Source organism: Equus caballus, chromosome 2 (genome assembly GCF_041296265.1).
Source record: "Equus caballus isolate H_3958 breed thoroughbred chromosome 2, TB-T2T, whole genome shotgun sequence".
NCBI classification, from domain to species: domain Eukaryota; kingdom Metazoa; phylum Chordata; class Mammalia; order Perissodactyla; family Equidae; genus Equus; species Equus caballus.
Window position 1 is genome coordinate 119,098,750 of NC_091685.1, and position 18,213 is coordinate 119,116,962.

Below are 18,213 nucleotides of genomic sequence, written 5' to 3' on the forward strand. Positions count from 1 at the left end.
GACACTGCTAGGAGGAGTCCCAAGATACCACACTTTGTTACCAAAATTATGTTCTTCACCCTCACCCATTATATTTGATTTCACTAATTTTAAACCATAGGCTCAGTTTACTTGCTTTTTTTTAATGATCCTGCCTTCTCTTTCAGTTTTTTCTCAGTAACACGTTTTTCACAGTTCTTTTCACTTCAAAACAACCGTCTAGATTTGTAAAGCTCTTTGTGATAATAATGAAGTTTTCAAAATTTTTTTAATTTTTTTTTTTTTTTGAGGAAGATTAGCCCTGAGCTAACATCTGCTGCCCATCCTCCTCATTTGCTGAGGAAGACTGGCCCTGAGCTAACATCCGTGCCCATCTTCCTCTACTTTATATGTGGGACACCTACCACAGCATGGTTTGCCAAGTGGTGACATGTCTGAACCTGGGATCCGAACCAGTGAACCCCAGACCGCAGAAGCGGAACATGTGAACTTAATCACTGTGCCACCGGGCCAGTCCCTTTCAAAAACTTTTTTAAAAGACAAAAAGCCTGCTTTTCTTTTTGTCCTTATTTCCCACACCAGAATTCCCACCATGTCTCCATCAAAATAACAAAAATACAGTCCTTTTGAAAAAAGAACTGCAGCATTTCACCCAGGGAACAGAAACATTATGCAGGGGTTACACTCTTAGCTTACTACTGAAAAGAGGAACAGGCAGGGGGATGACAATGTGGACAGAGGAGGTTTCCCCTTCAACCTGTTCTAACGCTATCAAGTACTCATTAAACCCCAGGTTTCAAAGACCCTCAATATTTTAAAAAGTGCTGCCCAAGTCAGCATTTTGTCCACCTTCTGAGGAAAAGAATGAGAGGCATGAGGGAGGAAGGAGACAAAAATAACAACTAATATTTTTTAACTTGCTAAAATGCAAATTATAAAACTAGGCTTAAACATCTTCCTCTTGTTTTATATTTAAACAAACATTCAGGTGTGCATACATATTCCATTTCCTGAAAAATGACTAACGGATATTCTAATGCGTATACCCTATCAACTTTATATAGCTGACTTTTAAAACACTGACAATGAAAGCTAAACATCATCCTAAATGTTGATGAGTCTTATATAACGGCACAAATAATATTTAGTAATGCATTTCTAGAGATCTTATGTGCTTCAAAGGTACTAAGCACTATTTTACCTGGATTTTGGTTAGTGTTAAGCAGGATTCTAAATTATTTTAGTCATTTACCATAAATTCATGATGATGTATACTGGAGTAACGTTTGGCTATTTTCAAAAATTGCCGTTAAAAAACATCACTAAAATTCTTTTCCTTTATTTCAAAAAACATTCTCCACTTAAAAGAAATCTTTAGTCTTGGATGACACTATTTTTAAAATAGTTGGTGTTTTTGTACTATGAAGGGTATCAAATTCAGTCAATTCTTGGCCATTTAAGCATTTATTTCTTAGTAGTTAATGCCAAGTCTTCTCTTATATAAGTGTTATAAAAAGTGAAATAAGTGAAAGAAGATGAAAAGTTTCAAGTCATCTTGACATAAGCCATTTCATAGTATTTGTGTTCCACCTTAAGGCCAATTTCACTTTATGCCATGGATTACAGCAAATTAAATTGCAAAGAAAGCTCTAGTATTTGTGATTTAATCACAGCAGGAGTAGACAAAACAAGAATGTATTTACATGGGCGTTTTGAAACAGATAACATTTCATCACTGATTTTTCTGAGTAGATGAAGGTAAGTAAATTAAGTAAATATAACAAGAAGGAAAAGAAATTCTGTGAAGAACAGGACAAAATAATTCTATGTCGTGTGTGTGTTGTATTAACTTTCTCTTTTGTCCGTTTCATTCTCCTGCCTCCCCTTTCCCTGTGTCATGCTTTTGTTTTGGCCCAAAGAGAAGAGGAAAATTAGACGAATAGGGGAAAATAACTTGGGAGAGTGGAGAGGAAGAGAAAAATGAAGTCAGTCCCTGAGGACAATACAAGGTGAGAAGAAGAGGATGCCCTAGAAATGCAGTTCAGTCTAGATACGTGCTTTCAAAATACCTGGAAATACTTTACCACGTTACTAGTGACCTCCATGTTGCCAAATCAAGTAGAAATTCATCAATGCTTATATTAGTTGACCTTTTAATAGTATTTCATGTAATTGAACATTCCTTCCTCTTTTGGAAAACTCTCTTTACCTAGTTCTGGCTCTAGAATCTCCTGTTCTTCCCCCTGTCTTTTCAGCTATGCTTCAGTCTTCTCTGAGGTGTCCTCCTTTTCCTCATCTGAACTCAGCTGCTCAGAACTGTCCTGGGGTTTTCTTGCTTCTCACGCTACACATGCTCCCCAGCAGCAGAAGCTACTCCCATGGCTTTAAATCTTATATCTGTGCCAAATCCACGGTTTCTCTCTCTAGTTCTGACCTCTCCTATGAGCTGCCCATTTGATATAACCATTTGGATATTTTACAGGTATTTCTGGATCTTTCCCCCCAAACTTCTTTCTCCCCTAGGCTTCCATATCTCAATAAATAATACCCAGCCAAAAACCTGGGAATTGTCCACATTCAATCTATCCCTGAGTCTTGCAAATTCTTCTACTAAAATGTATCTTCATCTATACTTTCCCTTCATCCCCACAGCTTCCAGCCATCGCTGCTTCTCGCCAAGCCTCTCCCAACAGCTTCCTACAGCTCCCCTACCTCTACTCCACCCCTCCTCCATTCCTCTCAGAGAAAAAGTGTCAAATTATAAGTTGGAGCCTGCTTAGCAAATGTCTAAATAATTCCAATGAATTCCCACCGAACTTAGTAACAATTCCAAAGCCTTCATGATCTGGCCCCCGTTTGCTCCTCTCTCTTGACTACGCTCCAGTGACCCTGGCCTTCTCTCAGTCCCTACATGCAACAAGCTCTTCCCCACTTCAGGACCTGCACATCTACTTCCCTCTGCCTGGAATGTTGTCCTCATTCTTCACCTTGCTTATCCTTCAAATCTCAGATTCAGTATCATCACTTGCTCATAGCAGGTCCCTCCGACACTTTCTCAACCCGAGCCAAATTAGCTCGCCTTGTAAAACTCTTATAACAACTTGGGTTCTAATTCATAGCACCTATCACAATTTCTAATGATGTAGTTAACTAGGTTCTTATTTGGTTAATTTTTCCCCCACTGGAATGTAAACTCTACTAAGGCAAGCTCCAGGTGCCAAAAACACTGACTGGCATGTAATATGGGCTTAGTAACTTTTTGTTGAGTAGACGGATGAATGCCTGCATGCATGAATGATCTACTGACGACTAAGAACACTGAAAGGAATGCTGATGATTAAAAATGCTAAAGTTGTATATCTTTGGAGTCCAGTAAATGCCACTAATGACTAGAATTTGACAGTTCCCCTGGGATCCACATTGAATTTCTTAGAGAAATTAAGGATATTTCCTTTTCACAGATAGAAGTAATAGTATCTTTGCAAAAAGTTATTCTGCATTTAATCAAAGCCTCAATTTTTTGTACCAAAGAGAGAAATATCATATTCATTCATTAATGTAAAAAACTGTAATTATGACTCATTGACATATACACATTTGGAAAGAAATACATTATCATGTTATCAGTGGTATCTCTAGAATTTGGAAAAAAGTTTTTGTTGCTGTTGTTGCTGATTTTGTTTTGTTTTGTTTTTTAATTAAGTTCCATAGTCTACAGTAGGGTTCACTCTCTGTGCTGTACAATTCTATGGGTTTTGACAAATACATAATGGTATGTATCCAACATTACAGGACCATACAAAATAGTTTCACCACCATAAAAATCCTCGCGCTTCACCTATTCATTGCTCCTCCATTTCACCCCAGAAACCCTCATGAAAACAGATCTTGTTACTATCTCTATAGTTTTGTCTTTTTCAGAATGTGATATAGTTGGAAAGAAATAGTATGGAGCCTTTTCAGACTTGCTTCTTTTACTTAGAAATATATATTTAAGGTTCCTCCATGTTTTTTTGTGGCTTGATAGCTTATTTCTTTTATCACTGAATAGTATTCCATTGTATAGATGTAACACAAGTTTATTTATCCATTCGCATATTAAGGGATGTCTTGTTCGCTTCTAGTTTTGCATAATTATCAATAAAGCTGCCATAAGCATTCAAGGACAGTTTCTTGTGTGGACCTAAGTTTTCGCCTCATTTGGGTAAACACCTAGGAGCATGACTGCTATAGGTTTTTTTTTAATCAATTTGAATAAGTTCCCCTCTATTCCTAGTTTGCTGAGTTTTTTTAAAAATCAAAACTTGATGTTGGACTTTGTCATATGTTTTTTCCAAATCTATTGACATGATCATATGATTTTTCTTCTTTGGCCTGTTGATGTAATGGATTATTTTAATTGGTTTTTGAATGTTGAATCAATATTGTATACTTAGAATAAATCCCACTTAGTCACGGTGTATAAATCTTTTCTATACATCGTTGCATGCTATTTACTAACATTTTATTGAGGATCTTTACATCTATTTTCATGACAGACATTGGTCTGTAGTTTTCCTTTCTTGTCATGTCTTTATTTGGTGTTGGTATTAGGTAATGCTGGCCTCAAAGAATGATTTAGGAAGAGTTCTCTCTCTTTCTATTTTCTGGAAGAGACTGTAGAAAATTGATATTATTTCTTCCTTAAATGTTTGGTGGAATTCATCAAGGAAACCATTTGGGCCTGGTGCTTTCTTTATTGGGAGGTTTTTAATTATTGATTCAATCTATTTGATAAATATAGGCTTATTCAGATTATGAATTTCCCCGTGTATAAACTTGGATAGATTATGTTTTTCGAGGAATTGGTCCATTTCCTCTAAGTTGCTGTTCAAAATATTTCTTTATTGTCCCTTTAATGTACATGAGATCACTACTGATGGTCCCTCTTTCATTTCAGACACAAGTAATTTGTGTCTTTTCTCTTTTTTTTTTTCTTGGTAGCCTGGCTAGAGTTTTATCAATTTTATTTAATTCAAAGAACGAGCTCTTGGTTTTGTTGATTTTCTCTACTGTTTTACTATTTTCAATTTAATTGACTTTTGCTCTAATTTTTATTATATCTTTCCTTCTACTTGCTTGCTCTTCCTTCTCCAGCTTCCCATGGTGGAAGCTTAGATTATTGGATTTTGGATCTCTCTTCTTTTCTAAAAATGCATTCAATGCTGTAAATTTTCTTCTAAGTACTGTTCTTACTGTTTTGTTTTGCTCATCTGTATTTTCTAATTTTTCAAAATAGATTCAACATATATTACACATAGGGGCAAATAAAGAAAGGAAATGGAAACTCTGAACCATGGCTTGCCCAAGACCACATGGCTAGCATTGATTGATCACTAAGATATGTTAGGCTTTATTTATCACTTTATTCAAATCATACAAGTATACATGTATTTATGTGTATTGCAAGAGCAAAACATCTATAGCTATTTTGCTTTTTTCTCTGAGCTAATGGCTAATCCAAATTTCAAAGTTAGCTTTCAAAAGCTAAAATAATTTACAGTGCTCAAATATCTGCAGTGTCTGATTTTCCTGAATCTGCATCTACAATTTATTTTGATTGTATCTAGATATTAATACTCCTTCAAACAGGATCAGCCTTAAGCAAAAATTAGAAAGTTTTCCATCCATATAATGTTTCCTGAAATAAATGTGTACCAAAAGCAGGTAGCTCTGAAAATGATCTAACACTAATCAATCCTGATTTATTCTCCCTTTGGAATAGGAAAAAGAGTAAACTTTGATAGGAAAACACTCCCAAGCTGTATAAACTGGGCACAATTGCATTCTGGAATCTATTATTCTTGCTATTATACCTTGAAGCAGCCAGATCTACTGGAAGAAACATAAGCTAGGTCTCACTCAGAAAAAAAAATTACATGCTGAGTGTCTGGAAGTTCACCATAACCGATCTGCATGGGTGCTACTCACTCCAGCAGAGAGCCCAGCAGAAATATGCCTTTCTGGGAGCAGAATTTAGGGTAGTGAATACTTGTCATCAAAGCACCTATCAGACACAATTTGCTGCAAAGATCACAGTTAGGAAATCAATTATGTCACATAGATAATTCTACACAGCAGAGAGAGCCTGAGTGACGTACTTTGACCATAGCCAATGAAATAAAAAGGAAACGGAAGAGTGGCACTGGACAACTCTGTAACTAACAGACAGTCCTAGCCAGAAGAGAAATTAAAGGAGTGGTGATATTTTGCTATGGAGAGGGCAAATAAAACAGCCCATGTTGGCCTTGGAGGCAATTAATACTGTTTTGGCTCAAGGTCAACTGGTAGGCTAGGCATTCCAGAAAACTACTCGCATGAGCATTGTGGCAAAGTCCACTTGCTGTTCCTTAACAGCTGTTCTCCCTTCTTGTTTTGATAAGATAATAATAATAATAATAATATTGTTGGGCACATGGCTGTCATAGTAAAGACGACATTTTCCAGCCTCATCTGAAGCCAAGTGCGGTCATGTAATTATGTGATGACCAATAGGATTAAAAAAAAGAAAAACAGATTGCTTTCAACTTTTGTAAATGTCCTTAAAGACAAGTCATGAATATGCCTCCCCATCTTTCTCCATTCTGCTGGACATGATGGTTAGAGCTTGAGACATCAGTTTAAGCTATGAAGTGGCAGCTTCATGGTGAGCATGGCAGAGCCACAGGATAGAAGGATCCTGGATTCCTGACCCAGTGGAGTACCTTACCAGTTTCAGAATATTCATGTTGGGCTTTATTTTATGTGTGGGAGAAATGAACTTCTATCACATTTAAGCCACTATTACTGTGGGTTTTCATTCATTCCAGGAATAAACAATTATTTACTTAATTAATTAATCCCAATTGATGAAGAGACCAGGGAGCCTTTTGGTGAAGAACTCATCCAAATAGAAGAAGGAGCAAGTCACAGGAGATTCATGTAGCAACGAGGACGTCTTCATAAAAAAGAAAGGGCTGGCTGCTGTCACAGACAGCACTCCTTATCCTTTAACTCCTTATCAGCTCCCAAATCCTCCTCATATTAGAACTGTATAGAAAGAATTGGAATGAACTTTGTAAGACACTGGGGCACAAGCTACACTACTGTGGCTGCCCTTCAACACAGCACAATGGGGATTGAGTTCCAATCAGATAACAAGTACCTTTGGCCCCTCAAAGACATTGGTGCCCCTGTGGAACCTGGGGCCAGAGCAGTGGGCAATGGAGGAAAAGAGAGGATATTCTCAGTCACCATTTGGCAGCTGATGAGGTGGTTCACCAGACTTGTTCATGAGCACATGTAAGACCCCACCTGGAGACCCCCCCCCCCAAAAATACAAGAGTGGTGAAGGGAGGCAAGGAGAGCAGGTTTCCAGTAGACTGAGATGGGGATATTGGTCATAAAAGAAGACATGTGACTATGAAACTGACTTCATTTGTATCCTTGGCTGGTGGGGCCTAAGGAAATTTAGCCGTCTGCATGTGGTCTCTATCTGCCAAGGTCTGAATTACAGTTAACTAATACAAACCCACATTTACAAAAACTATAGAGGAAAATAAGTCTGAGCATGCAGGCAATGAGATGCACGATACAAATGTATTTAGATGAGAAACTAAGGCAAAAGATAAAGGTTCCAGAGTTCCTGACCCACACTACAAAACAGAAAAAAAAAAGGCACGTAGTCATGGTGGTCCAGATGAGGTGAACAGAAAAGTCTGAGAAAAAATGTAGAGGTGGTCCAGACACTCATGTCTAACTTACAACTGGTCTTGACCATCCAAGTATTTTATTTTCTATAGAAGAACTATTAACACACTTATAATCAGAAAAAAATATTTACTTCAGTTATTCTCACCTAGACTCTTTCCCTGGTCCCCATCATTTTATTTATGGCTCCTGTCTTCTACTGCTGTGGACAATAGAATAATAGAGAGAAATAGTAACAAGAAAGGACATACTAAATATAGCAGTTCAAGATCTGAATACTTCCTGTCTTCGTGCCTGATGCTATTCATAGGCAAACCTCCCAGTTATCCACACTCATCCTTAAAATGGCTGCAAAGTAACAGTGCCATTGTTACATGGATCCTTAATTTTCACCTATTTAGATACAATTTCAGAGTTCTTGGAGTACTTAACCAAAATTAAAAGCTGTCAGAAAAAAAGGCACAAAAGGAAAAACAGGTACTATATTAAAGATACACTTTGAAGAAGTATCAAACACAGCAGACAGGAGATAGCCAGAGAGAGGTCAGTCTCTTCTCTTAGAAAACGGAAATCCACGTAAACCTGCCTCTGTGGAAAAGTCCTGAGCCACAATTGCATGAAAGCATCACCCCACATAGAACACTTTTTCCATATTGGGGAATCCCATGGTAAGAGGGAGGCAGGGCCCACCTCCCATCACGGAAGACCTGACGCTCCGTTTCACCAGCCCTGCCAATTAGCACCTGGTGCATGACCTCAGCCCATGTGTAATTGCTCTTCTCTAAATTTCACCTGTTGCTTTGACTCTAGCAGTGATGCTGTTCTTCAGAGACACCACTGGAGGCCAGTCATGCTACAGTATGAATTCCAGCCACACCCTAAATTTTAAAAAAATAGAACTATAGTTACGAAAACAACGCTTTGTGAGTATACACAGGTAAACGTACACAAATCTGATTTTAATTTAAAAATTCAACATAATAGTAAAACTTTTGCTGGAGAAGAGATGGAATCTCGTTCTGAGATTTCAATTAAACACCTCTATCCATCGTAGGATAACTAAATATGTTGACTATCTTGATTGTGGTGATGGTTTTATGTTTCATACATATGTCAAAATTTATCAAATTGTATACTACACTAAATATCTATGTCAATTATATCTTTAAAACTGCTAATAAAAAGAAGATAAGTGAAACCCACTGCAGCTTTAACTTACATATATATATTCAAGAGCCATACACTCCTCTCCATGGCAGTCGATCCTTTCTGGCCCTCTCAGAGCTGATGTAATTGGTTTGAATTCGTAACCAAAGAGCTTCCTTCAGACGAATGTCTGCATTTTTAAACTTTACATAAACACGGTTGCCTCAAGACTGTCTCTTTTCCAATGACTTAAAGTCTTTGTCTCAGAGATATGTTGATAAGAAAAGCCTTTATTTATTTATGAATCTGATGATGAAGCAAAACAGAATTCCCCTGGTTTTTAAGAAATTGTTTTTAAAAAAAATCACAGAGCACCTCAACGGGATATGACTTGCAGATATATTAAAATAAGCAGAAGAAATGACCTAATTTAATTTGCATTACTTCAGCATCCAATTCAATTTAAATATTTATTCAATGTGTTGGCCACATGTTCACCAGGAAAATTTATCATCATTAATTGAGAAAGAGAAACAAAGGCAGCAAACTAAGGAAGGTCTCCAAGAGTTCTGTTCATTTATAAAAGTTTCATAATACACTCTGGTCCCCACATAAACACTGGCTGAGTTAATTATGAATCTGGGACAGATTTTCAGGCAAAGAAGAATTACGGTGAACTCCAAACACTTAAGTTCTTGGTTATCATAGAGTTGATATTTTGCTACAAACTGCTACCAAAAAATGGAAGCAACAAATTTCAGTGAATTTTCAAATGCAGAGCAGACAACTTGGGTGAAGTCACTGCATTTCATTCAGTGAAGATTTGCTGAGTGCCTACAATGATTCAGCCAGTGTGTTCACATGGTGCCTAGACAACAGGGCTTTATGCAGCGAGAGCAAAGGACAGCAGACTGTTATTTGAAGCTTTAATGAATGTGTTGATACTATTATAGAAGGAGCAGATTTTCAAATAGTAAATGATTTCTTATAGAAATAACAGATCTGAGATTAGATATAGGCAATTAGGGTATATGTTTGTGGCTGAAACAGTAACTTAATAATGTAAAAGATTTTCTGAAGCGTCTAAAAGTACCCAATATAGAGCTACAAAACAGCAGTCATCTGAACACCTTATCACTAATTCTCATTGATTAAGATAACATATGCATAATAATTGGCTTTTTCCAGTTCAATAAAATCTATAAAATAGTATTATAAGCATTTTAAAGCTCTTTATATTCTCATATAATATCCACGAAAGCCAAAAGGCTAAATGATGGGTTCAAGGTCAAAAGAACTGGGACTAGAATATAGTCTGTCTAATCCCCACGCCAGTGTTTTTTCCACTGGGCTCTTTAACTCTTGGAAAATATTGCTTCTTTTAACTTTTCAGTTTTTAAAAACCTATCTATATTGGTATAACCGCTTTAGAAAACAGCTTTGCATTACCACATAAAGTTGAAAATGTGCAAAAAAAAAAAAGCATATTAAATATCTGTATAGGAAATTTGGGGAGACATTTACTATCCTATTTGCCAGGTGATCAATAAGATAATATTGATAATATTAATAATCAATAAGATAATATTGATAAGATAATCAGGGAAACAACATCTAAAATAACCATTGCAAGCATTTAATAACCACATAATATATGCAGACAATATTCTATATACCTTACAATTATTACCTCATTTAATCCTTAAAATAGTATGAGGTAAGTATTATTATTCCCTCTATTTTACAGGCAACTAAATGAAGATCACAGAATTGACTTGTCTAGAATCAATGTAGGGTAAGTGGCAGGGAATGGAAGAAACTAAAATACAGAGCATAGTAAGTGACTTCAAGATAGCACAACTAATTTCGGGCAGAATCTACTCTCTTTAGCCCAGCGCTTCTCAAACTTTAGCACCCACATGAATCACCGTTGATGTAAACAGTTCTGATTCCCTAGGTCCGAGCTGGCGTCTGAGATTCTGCATTTCTTACAAGCTCCCAGGTGATACCCATGCTCCTGGTCTGTGGACACACTTTAATTAGCAAGGATTTACACTATTGTTTCTGCCTATGTATCACATGACATCTTCTCTCTACTTCTTCCTTATGTTTATTAAACTTAATATTTATTAAACTCCAGTCCTCGCAGTCAAAAGGAAGAGCAATTCTCCACGGTGATAAATGCTGTATGTAGCTTTGCTATTGTGTATGGTACATACTTTGACCACATGGACTGTAATCTTGCAGCCAGATGCCATTCTAAATAAATCCAGGTATTCTAACCTTAATTTTCATCTTTGCACATTACAACATTTTTTTAAAAAAACATTGAGAATGTACACTGACTCTATTCAAACCATCTTAGAAGAGAAAAACAATGTTTAGAGTGGAAACACATGATTTTGATTTGTAAGGAAAATACACAGTTTCCACCAATCTTTGTATCAATGGATTTTGTTTTTATCTGTCATTATAGTACCTATGATTATAAATCCTTAAGTTTCATACAGAATGTTCAAAAAATCCAGTAAAGTTTAGACACCTGCACAGGTTATTAAAATGTCTGAAGAGAGGCCTTGGTGAAAGTCAGTGGAGGCTGCGACGAGTGTCTGAGGGACACAAGCAGAGAGCGGGCAGGGCAGAGCGATTCAGAGCAGACTTGGAAATCAGACCACCAGGACACAACTCCTGTTGTCTGTGAATTTAGACAAATTTTATTCTCTCTCTCTGTCTCAATTTTCGTATTTATAAAGTGAGGCTATCTAATAAGGATAAATAAGTTAATATGGAACCCTTAAAATGTTGGCACATAATAAGCACTCAATAATGTTAGCTACTATTATTAAAAAATAATAATTATTTTTTTTGGTAAGGAAGATTGTCCCTGAACTAACATCTATGCCAATCTTTGTCTATTTTGTATGTGGGATGCCACCACAGCGTGGCTTGATGAGTGGTGTGTAGCTCCATGCCTAGGTCCTAACTCATGAACCCGGGGCTGCCGAAGAAGAGACTGCAAACTTAACCATTATGTCATCGGGCCAGCTCCTTTTCGAAACTAATTTTGATAATTTTCAAAACTATGCATGTTGATTCATTTCATCTCTTTGTTTCAGAAAGTAGAATTTCTTTTTAATCAACTTTAAAATTGCCAATTGGTATGCAAATCATAACCATACTCTGGGAAAAATTTAATAATGACAAACACATCAAAATTCATTAGATTTTTAAAAAATATATAGATCAAGTATCACGTCTTATAAAGACTGTGCCAATCCAAAATTAGATTTGGATTGATTTGACTACTATTTAGTTTGCCTAAATTCCTGAATTCAGAAATCAAGGTAATTGGAATTATAATCATTTTTCTCCATTCTTTGTAGCTTTACAAGAGAATTGACAGAAGTCAAATTTCAGTCTGTATTGGCTTGGATATCAATATGATACTAAAGATGACTGATAAGCAGTATTTTAAAAGCAGCAGGTGCGATCTGTGCTGAAGCATTACTGCCAACGTCAGGTTTTATGACATCGTTCAAAGACAGACAGAATCTGGACCACTGTTATTCAGAGCTTGATCAGGAGGCAGATAGGCAGAACTCTTAAGCTCATCTTTTCTCTTTGCACCCATACATCAGAGAGTCTCCACACTCTGTCACTGATGTACCGTTGATATGCCCAGTAGCAGCCCCCAAATTCTTTGATTTTCAAACATCAGAGGGGTGTTTGGATCCTTTCAACCATAATTCTGTCATTGTCTCAAACTCAAATGCCTAGCATATTGCCTTAAGTATGGGAAGCCGGGGTGATAGTGACCGGCTTGCACATGCCCCTTCTAAATAGGGCAACTTCTATTCAGCTTCAAACCGTTATATTCAAGCAGGAATGCTGGCTCAATATTATCAGATATTCTGATTTTTATGGAGAAACTAGAAATCCAGACTTTTGTGTAAAATCTTCTGATATTAAAATATTGACAACTAACTCAGTTTTAGAAACATCATGTGAGCTAAACAGAATACGCTGTAGCTTGGGCAGTGGATTTTCTAATCCCAAGATTTTATGGTAGAGGATGCAATTTGAGCAAACATATATAAAAACAAACCAAAAAAACAACCAAAATCCACAGAAGGAAGCTTTAAATCCCTACAATGTCAGTTACTGGAGCCACTTAAGAACAGATCACTCAGGGTTAACTTTCAAATACAGCCTTCCTAAATCACGTCCCCAAATTTGACCCAGCCTTCCCTTACAAAAGAAATCCTGGGAGGATATCTTCTCTGTAGCATCGTTTAGGTTTTCCATTTTAGAACTCATTGTAACATACTGCAATAATATTTTGAGATGCCAAAAGAAAATTAGATTTTAGAAGGAGAAAGAGTCAAGAGTAATAACTTGTTACATAAAATGGTAGCTTATCAATGACTTGGTATTTTTATGAAAGTCATATTCAAGGTTAGAATAATTTTTAGAAAGAGAGGATTTAATGGAGGACTCTCATTTCTTGGGAAAGCCTTTAGAGTAGGCAGGCATTTCTGCATTAGCCAGGACCATTCCACGTCCATGATAAGATTCCACAGGCTTCTCGGTATGAGGGTATGTGGATCTGATAGTATTAACTATCCAAAGGATGGCAAGACTTTGACTTCACACAGCTTTTACTCATTTCTTGATTCTATAGCCATGAAGAAAAAAACACAATCAAAAGTACCACATTTTATTGTATTTCAGAAAACCATTAATGCTTCTCTAAGTCTAGAAGAAAATTCTTATGCCCTATGAACTAGAGATTATGTTTCATATCTCTTTTTCATCTATTTCAATCTATTAAAAGTTCCTTTCAACTGTAAACCCTAGCATCTTCTATGAGTCATAATAATACCTGAAATTACAGAGGGCTCTATTTATAGGTTTTCGAGGTATCTTCATGCTCTTTATCTCCTGTCAAATATCTCCTTCATAAGGTAAAGTAGGACAAAATTGGCAGACACATTTAAGAATCTAAAGCTTCATTTTCTAACATTCTAAAGTGCTTTGGTAACAAAGCAACATAATACAACATATTAAAAATTAAAAACAGGAAAAAATAATGACCAATTAAATACGGTCACAAAACATTTGTACCTCCTGCCATCAAGAGAGAAAACCTATTTTCCACCCATTGAATCTGGGCTGGCCTTGTGACTTGCTTTGACAAATAGAATGTGGTGAAGAGGCACTGTGGGACTTCTAGAGCCTAGGTCTTAAGATACTTTGCATCTTCCATTTTTACCTTCTGGGAAAGCTGCCCTGAGACCACCATATAAGAAAGCCAATGGAACCCACTGAAATTGAGAGAATTTAAATGGTTGTTGTTTTAAACCATTGAGTACTGGAGTGGTTTGTTACGCTGCAATAATTAACTAGAGCAGAACTATGGCACAGAAAGATCAAATGATGTGGTTAAGCAGAACTGGGACTCATGATAGATGAAACCATGAACGTTAGAGCAAGCAAGGCCTGGATTCCAGTCCATGATCTAGTCATCCAGCTTTTGTGAGCTTCAGTTTACTCATCTGTAAAATATGATGCTAATTATGTCTGTGTAACAATTATGGCAGTTACATGAACTAATGTATAAAGATTCATATGCAAATAAATGTCTGTTTCTTTCCCAGCCCAGGTCACTTGGCTTCTGTTTGATTATCTTTTGGAGACATAAAATGTTCTTCTTTTCTAAATAACATTTTGTTAAAGATTAACATTCCTAGGTTTTCAAGCTTTGTTACATAAAGCCCATTAAAATGAGACTACGATCATGCGTTTAGACACATGAGGCCAACTGTTGATGATGGTGCACTCTAACAATCTCCACTTTATGTAGGTCAACACTTCCACTTTAGAATTATGTTTGGAAATTAAGGATGACGCTAATGTTTTGTGCACATGGACATGCATATTCTAAAACACTAGTGCTATCTGTTCAGCTTGTCCCCCCGCCCATTCCTAAAAGAACTGGGACTGCTGCAGCCACTAACCAAAGGCCCTGTGGCATAGCCAGAGAGGCGCCGGTAAAAAAACTCCCAGAGACCCAGCCGTGCCTCTCAGAGCACCGCCTGCTCCTCTGGAGAACCCCCGAGTCCCCGAGCTCAGATTCTACACAGCCTGCAGTTCCCAAGACAGTATTTCACCATAGTACTTCTAATTCTAATGAAGAGCATCAAGGGATAGCTGACATAGCAATTTATCAGCTTCAAACCTATCCAGTGAAAAATACTCACGAGTTAATTCTGATTTCTCGTAGAGCATACAGCGCCATTCTAGGAAGTCTAGACGCACTTCAATCTTCAAAAAGAGTACCAACGAGCTTTTGTAGACCCCACCAACGCCGCTGCCACCCAGCCAAGGTCAACCCACCCGATTCTTTGGCATCGCAGTCAAGGGCTAGCTCTTGAGCCATGTCTGCTTCAAGCTGTTTGCAGACAGATTTCCAAAGACAGCAGAAACATTTTGCATTGTGAGCACTGGGGAGAAAGAGTTTGGTTATAAGGGCTCCTGCTTTCACAGCATTATTCTGGGACTTATGTGCCAGGGTGGTGACTTCACACCCTATAATAGCACTAGTGGCAAGTCCATCAATGGGGAGAAATTTGATGATGAGGACTTCAAGCATACAGGTCCTGGCACCTTGTCTATGGCAAATACTGGACTCAACAAAACGGTTCCCAGTTTTTCACCTGTACTGCCAAGACTGAGTGGTTGATGGCAAGCACGTGGTCTTGGCAACGTGAAAGAGGATGTGAATATTGTGAGAGCCATGGAGAACTCTGGGTCCAGAATGTCAAGACCAGCAAGAAGCTCACCATTGTCCACTGTAAACAACTCTAATAAATTTGACTTATATTTCATTTTAGCCACCAAACCATTCTTTCTGCAGCTCAGCAGAGCATCTCTCCACCCCACCGGCAGGCAACATCCTCTCATCTTTGTGTTCTTGCTGCTGCTCTTTGGGGTCCACGCTTTCCTAGCTCTCTCCACATCTAGTTGGATTGCAGAGTTAAATTTACGATTATGAAATGAAAAATAAACAAAACAAAGATGGCCAATGAAATCAGTTTGAAGTGAAATCTTTTGAAGCTAAAATAATACATTGTGAAAATTTATGTTCAAAACCTAAAATTTATTTATAATTTACTTTTAAAAGTTTCCAACCAAGATGCAAGATAATAGGTGAATAAATGTAAAACAGTAACAGTCATTCAAAATGTAAAATCTCCTGAAAAGTAATAATACTTGAGCAAGAAATGGTCATTAAAAGTACATTATTTATATCTCTAGAACTTAGGGAAAATCAATGTCTATGAGGAAACTAGGAAACCCATCACTTTTTAAAAAGTAAATAATTATTAAATAATACACATGTAACTTTGAGATCTCTATTTTTGCCCCCAAACTAAAAATTAAAGTAGGCTTGGAAATTCTCCCTGTTTCCCTCCACTGAGGAAATGGATAACTCATCTCCTTTTGATTTTTTTTGTGTATGTGTGTGTGTAAGGAAGATTGGCCCTGAGCTAACATCTGTTGCCAATCTTCCTCTTTTTGCCTAAGGAAGACTGTTGCTGAGCTAACATCTGTGCCAATCTTCCTCTTTTTGCCTAAGGAAGACTGTTGCTGAGCTAACATCTGTGCCAATCTTCTTCTATTTTATGTGGGATGCTGCCATAGCATGGCTTGACGAGCAGTGCTAGGTCTGTGCCCAGGATCCGAACCTGGGAACACAACCACTATGCCACAGGGCTGGCCCCTCCCTTTGATATTTTTAATTACTTGTTAACGATTTTCCCTGCTTTTAAGGAGTGGTGAAATAACATAGAGAAAAATAAAGAGTTTAATAAAGTGGAAAAAAATTTTTAATTTCTATAGAATAGAATAAGTCAAATTAAAAAGGAAAAACAGTCTGGAATGTTTTATTGTAATGTTCGAGAGATTTGTAACTTGGGACCTTTATGATTTGGTTCTAATCTATTTTCCAGCCTCATCTTTCATGACTTTCCAACATACGTCTTTTTTTTTTTTTAATCTTGTTAAACATTTGCCAAGCCTACACTATGCCAGGACGTTCCACAACCCCGGGACTGTGGCACATGCTGCTCTCTATGTTTAGAATGCCTTTCCTCCCATCTTTTCCCAGAAAACTCTTATTCATCCTTCAAATTCCATTGAGCACCACTGTCTCCCCAGGGCAGTTACGTATGCTATCCACTGCACTTTGTTCCCTTCTTTACGACGGCACCTAACACATTTTATTGCAATTTATTTGCTTATACATCTATGTGTTATTTGAATACAAGCTTCTTGAAGTTAAGGATGCCCTAGTCCCTTCAGTGTTCTTATCACTCGATATATACCTGCCACACACAGCAGCACTTATAATGTGGTCCCTGGTGACCTCTGACCTTGTCTCTGACCGTTCTCCGTCTTGCTCCCCATGCTTCACTTACTAGTCCCACTGCTCTCATCGAGGATGCCAAGCAAGTTCCATTCTCAGGCACCGTAGACTGGCTGTTTCCTCTGCTGGGAATGGACTTACCCTGATAGTCACAGAGGTGACTCCCTTACTTCTCTCAGGTCTCTCATCAAGTATCACCTGCTCAGAGAACCTTGCTTTCCTTCACTACCTCAGTTCAAACACCCATCACTCGCTATCTCCTTACTGGGCTTTAGTTTTCTTCATAGCATGTACTGCCATCTGACATCATGGATTTGTTGGTTTCTGTTCATTGTCTACACCCCCTACCTCCACTGGAACATAATCATCAGAGGGGCAGGGACTTCGTGTCATTCACAGCAATGTCCCCCACACCTAGAACAAGGCCTGCCACAGGGTAGGCACGTACTCAACATTTGTTGAATAAATGAGTGATGATTGTCTGAGATAAACTGAATGGCAACTATAGAAAACTATCTATGAATATAAACAAAGAATGGAAAATATGATTTTGTTATTTAATACAGCAATCAAAACTGTCTTCAAATTTTTATTTAATTCTAGTGTGCTGATTTTTGAATAAAAACAGAATAGTTTTTAAAACTACTTCTGAGACAGACTACTTTTATCAACTTCTGAGACACGTTTCAAAGACAGGCAAAGCGTATTCAGGGTCTTTACTAATAGAACATGGTGGTTCTTAAATGTGTTCTGAGGCAGTTTTTATATTGGTATTAAATATAATATACTACTTTGGTTCTACTATATCTTCTGATCAATGATCAATAAATATATAACATTGGACCAGCTTTTAGGTCATATAAAAGGAAAAATACTAAGTAAATTAACTTACGATATACAGGGGCCCAAAGCTAAAAGCAAGCTTTCTGGGT

The 18,213-nt window shown here is 37.3% G+C and overlaps 1 protein-coding gene and 1 pseudogene across 50 annotated transcripts in view; one reads left to right on the forward strand and one right to left on the reverse strand.

The window, feature by feature from the left end:
* ANK2 (ankyrin 2) overlaps nucleotides 1-18,213 on the reverse strand; it is a 618,697-nt gene that overhangs the window by 262,239 nt on the left and 338,245 nt on the right. The window lies entirely within an intron of this gene.
* LOC138920138 (peptidyl-prolyl cis-trans isomerase A pseudogene) lies at nucleotides 15,316-15,720 on the forward strand (annotated as a pseudogene).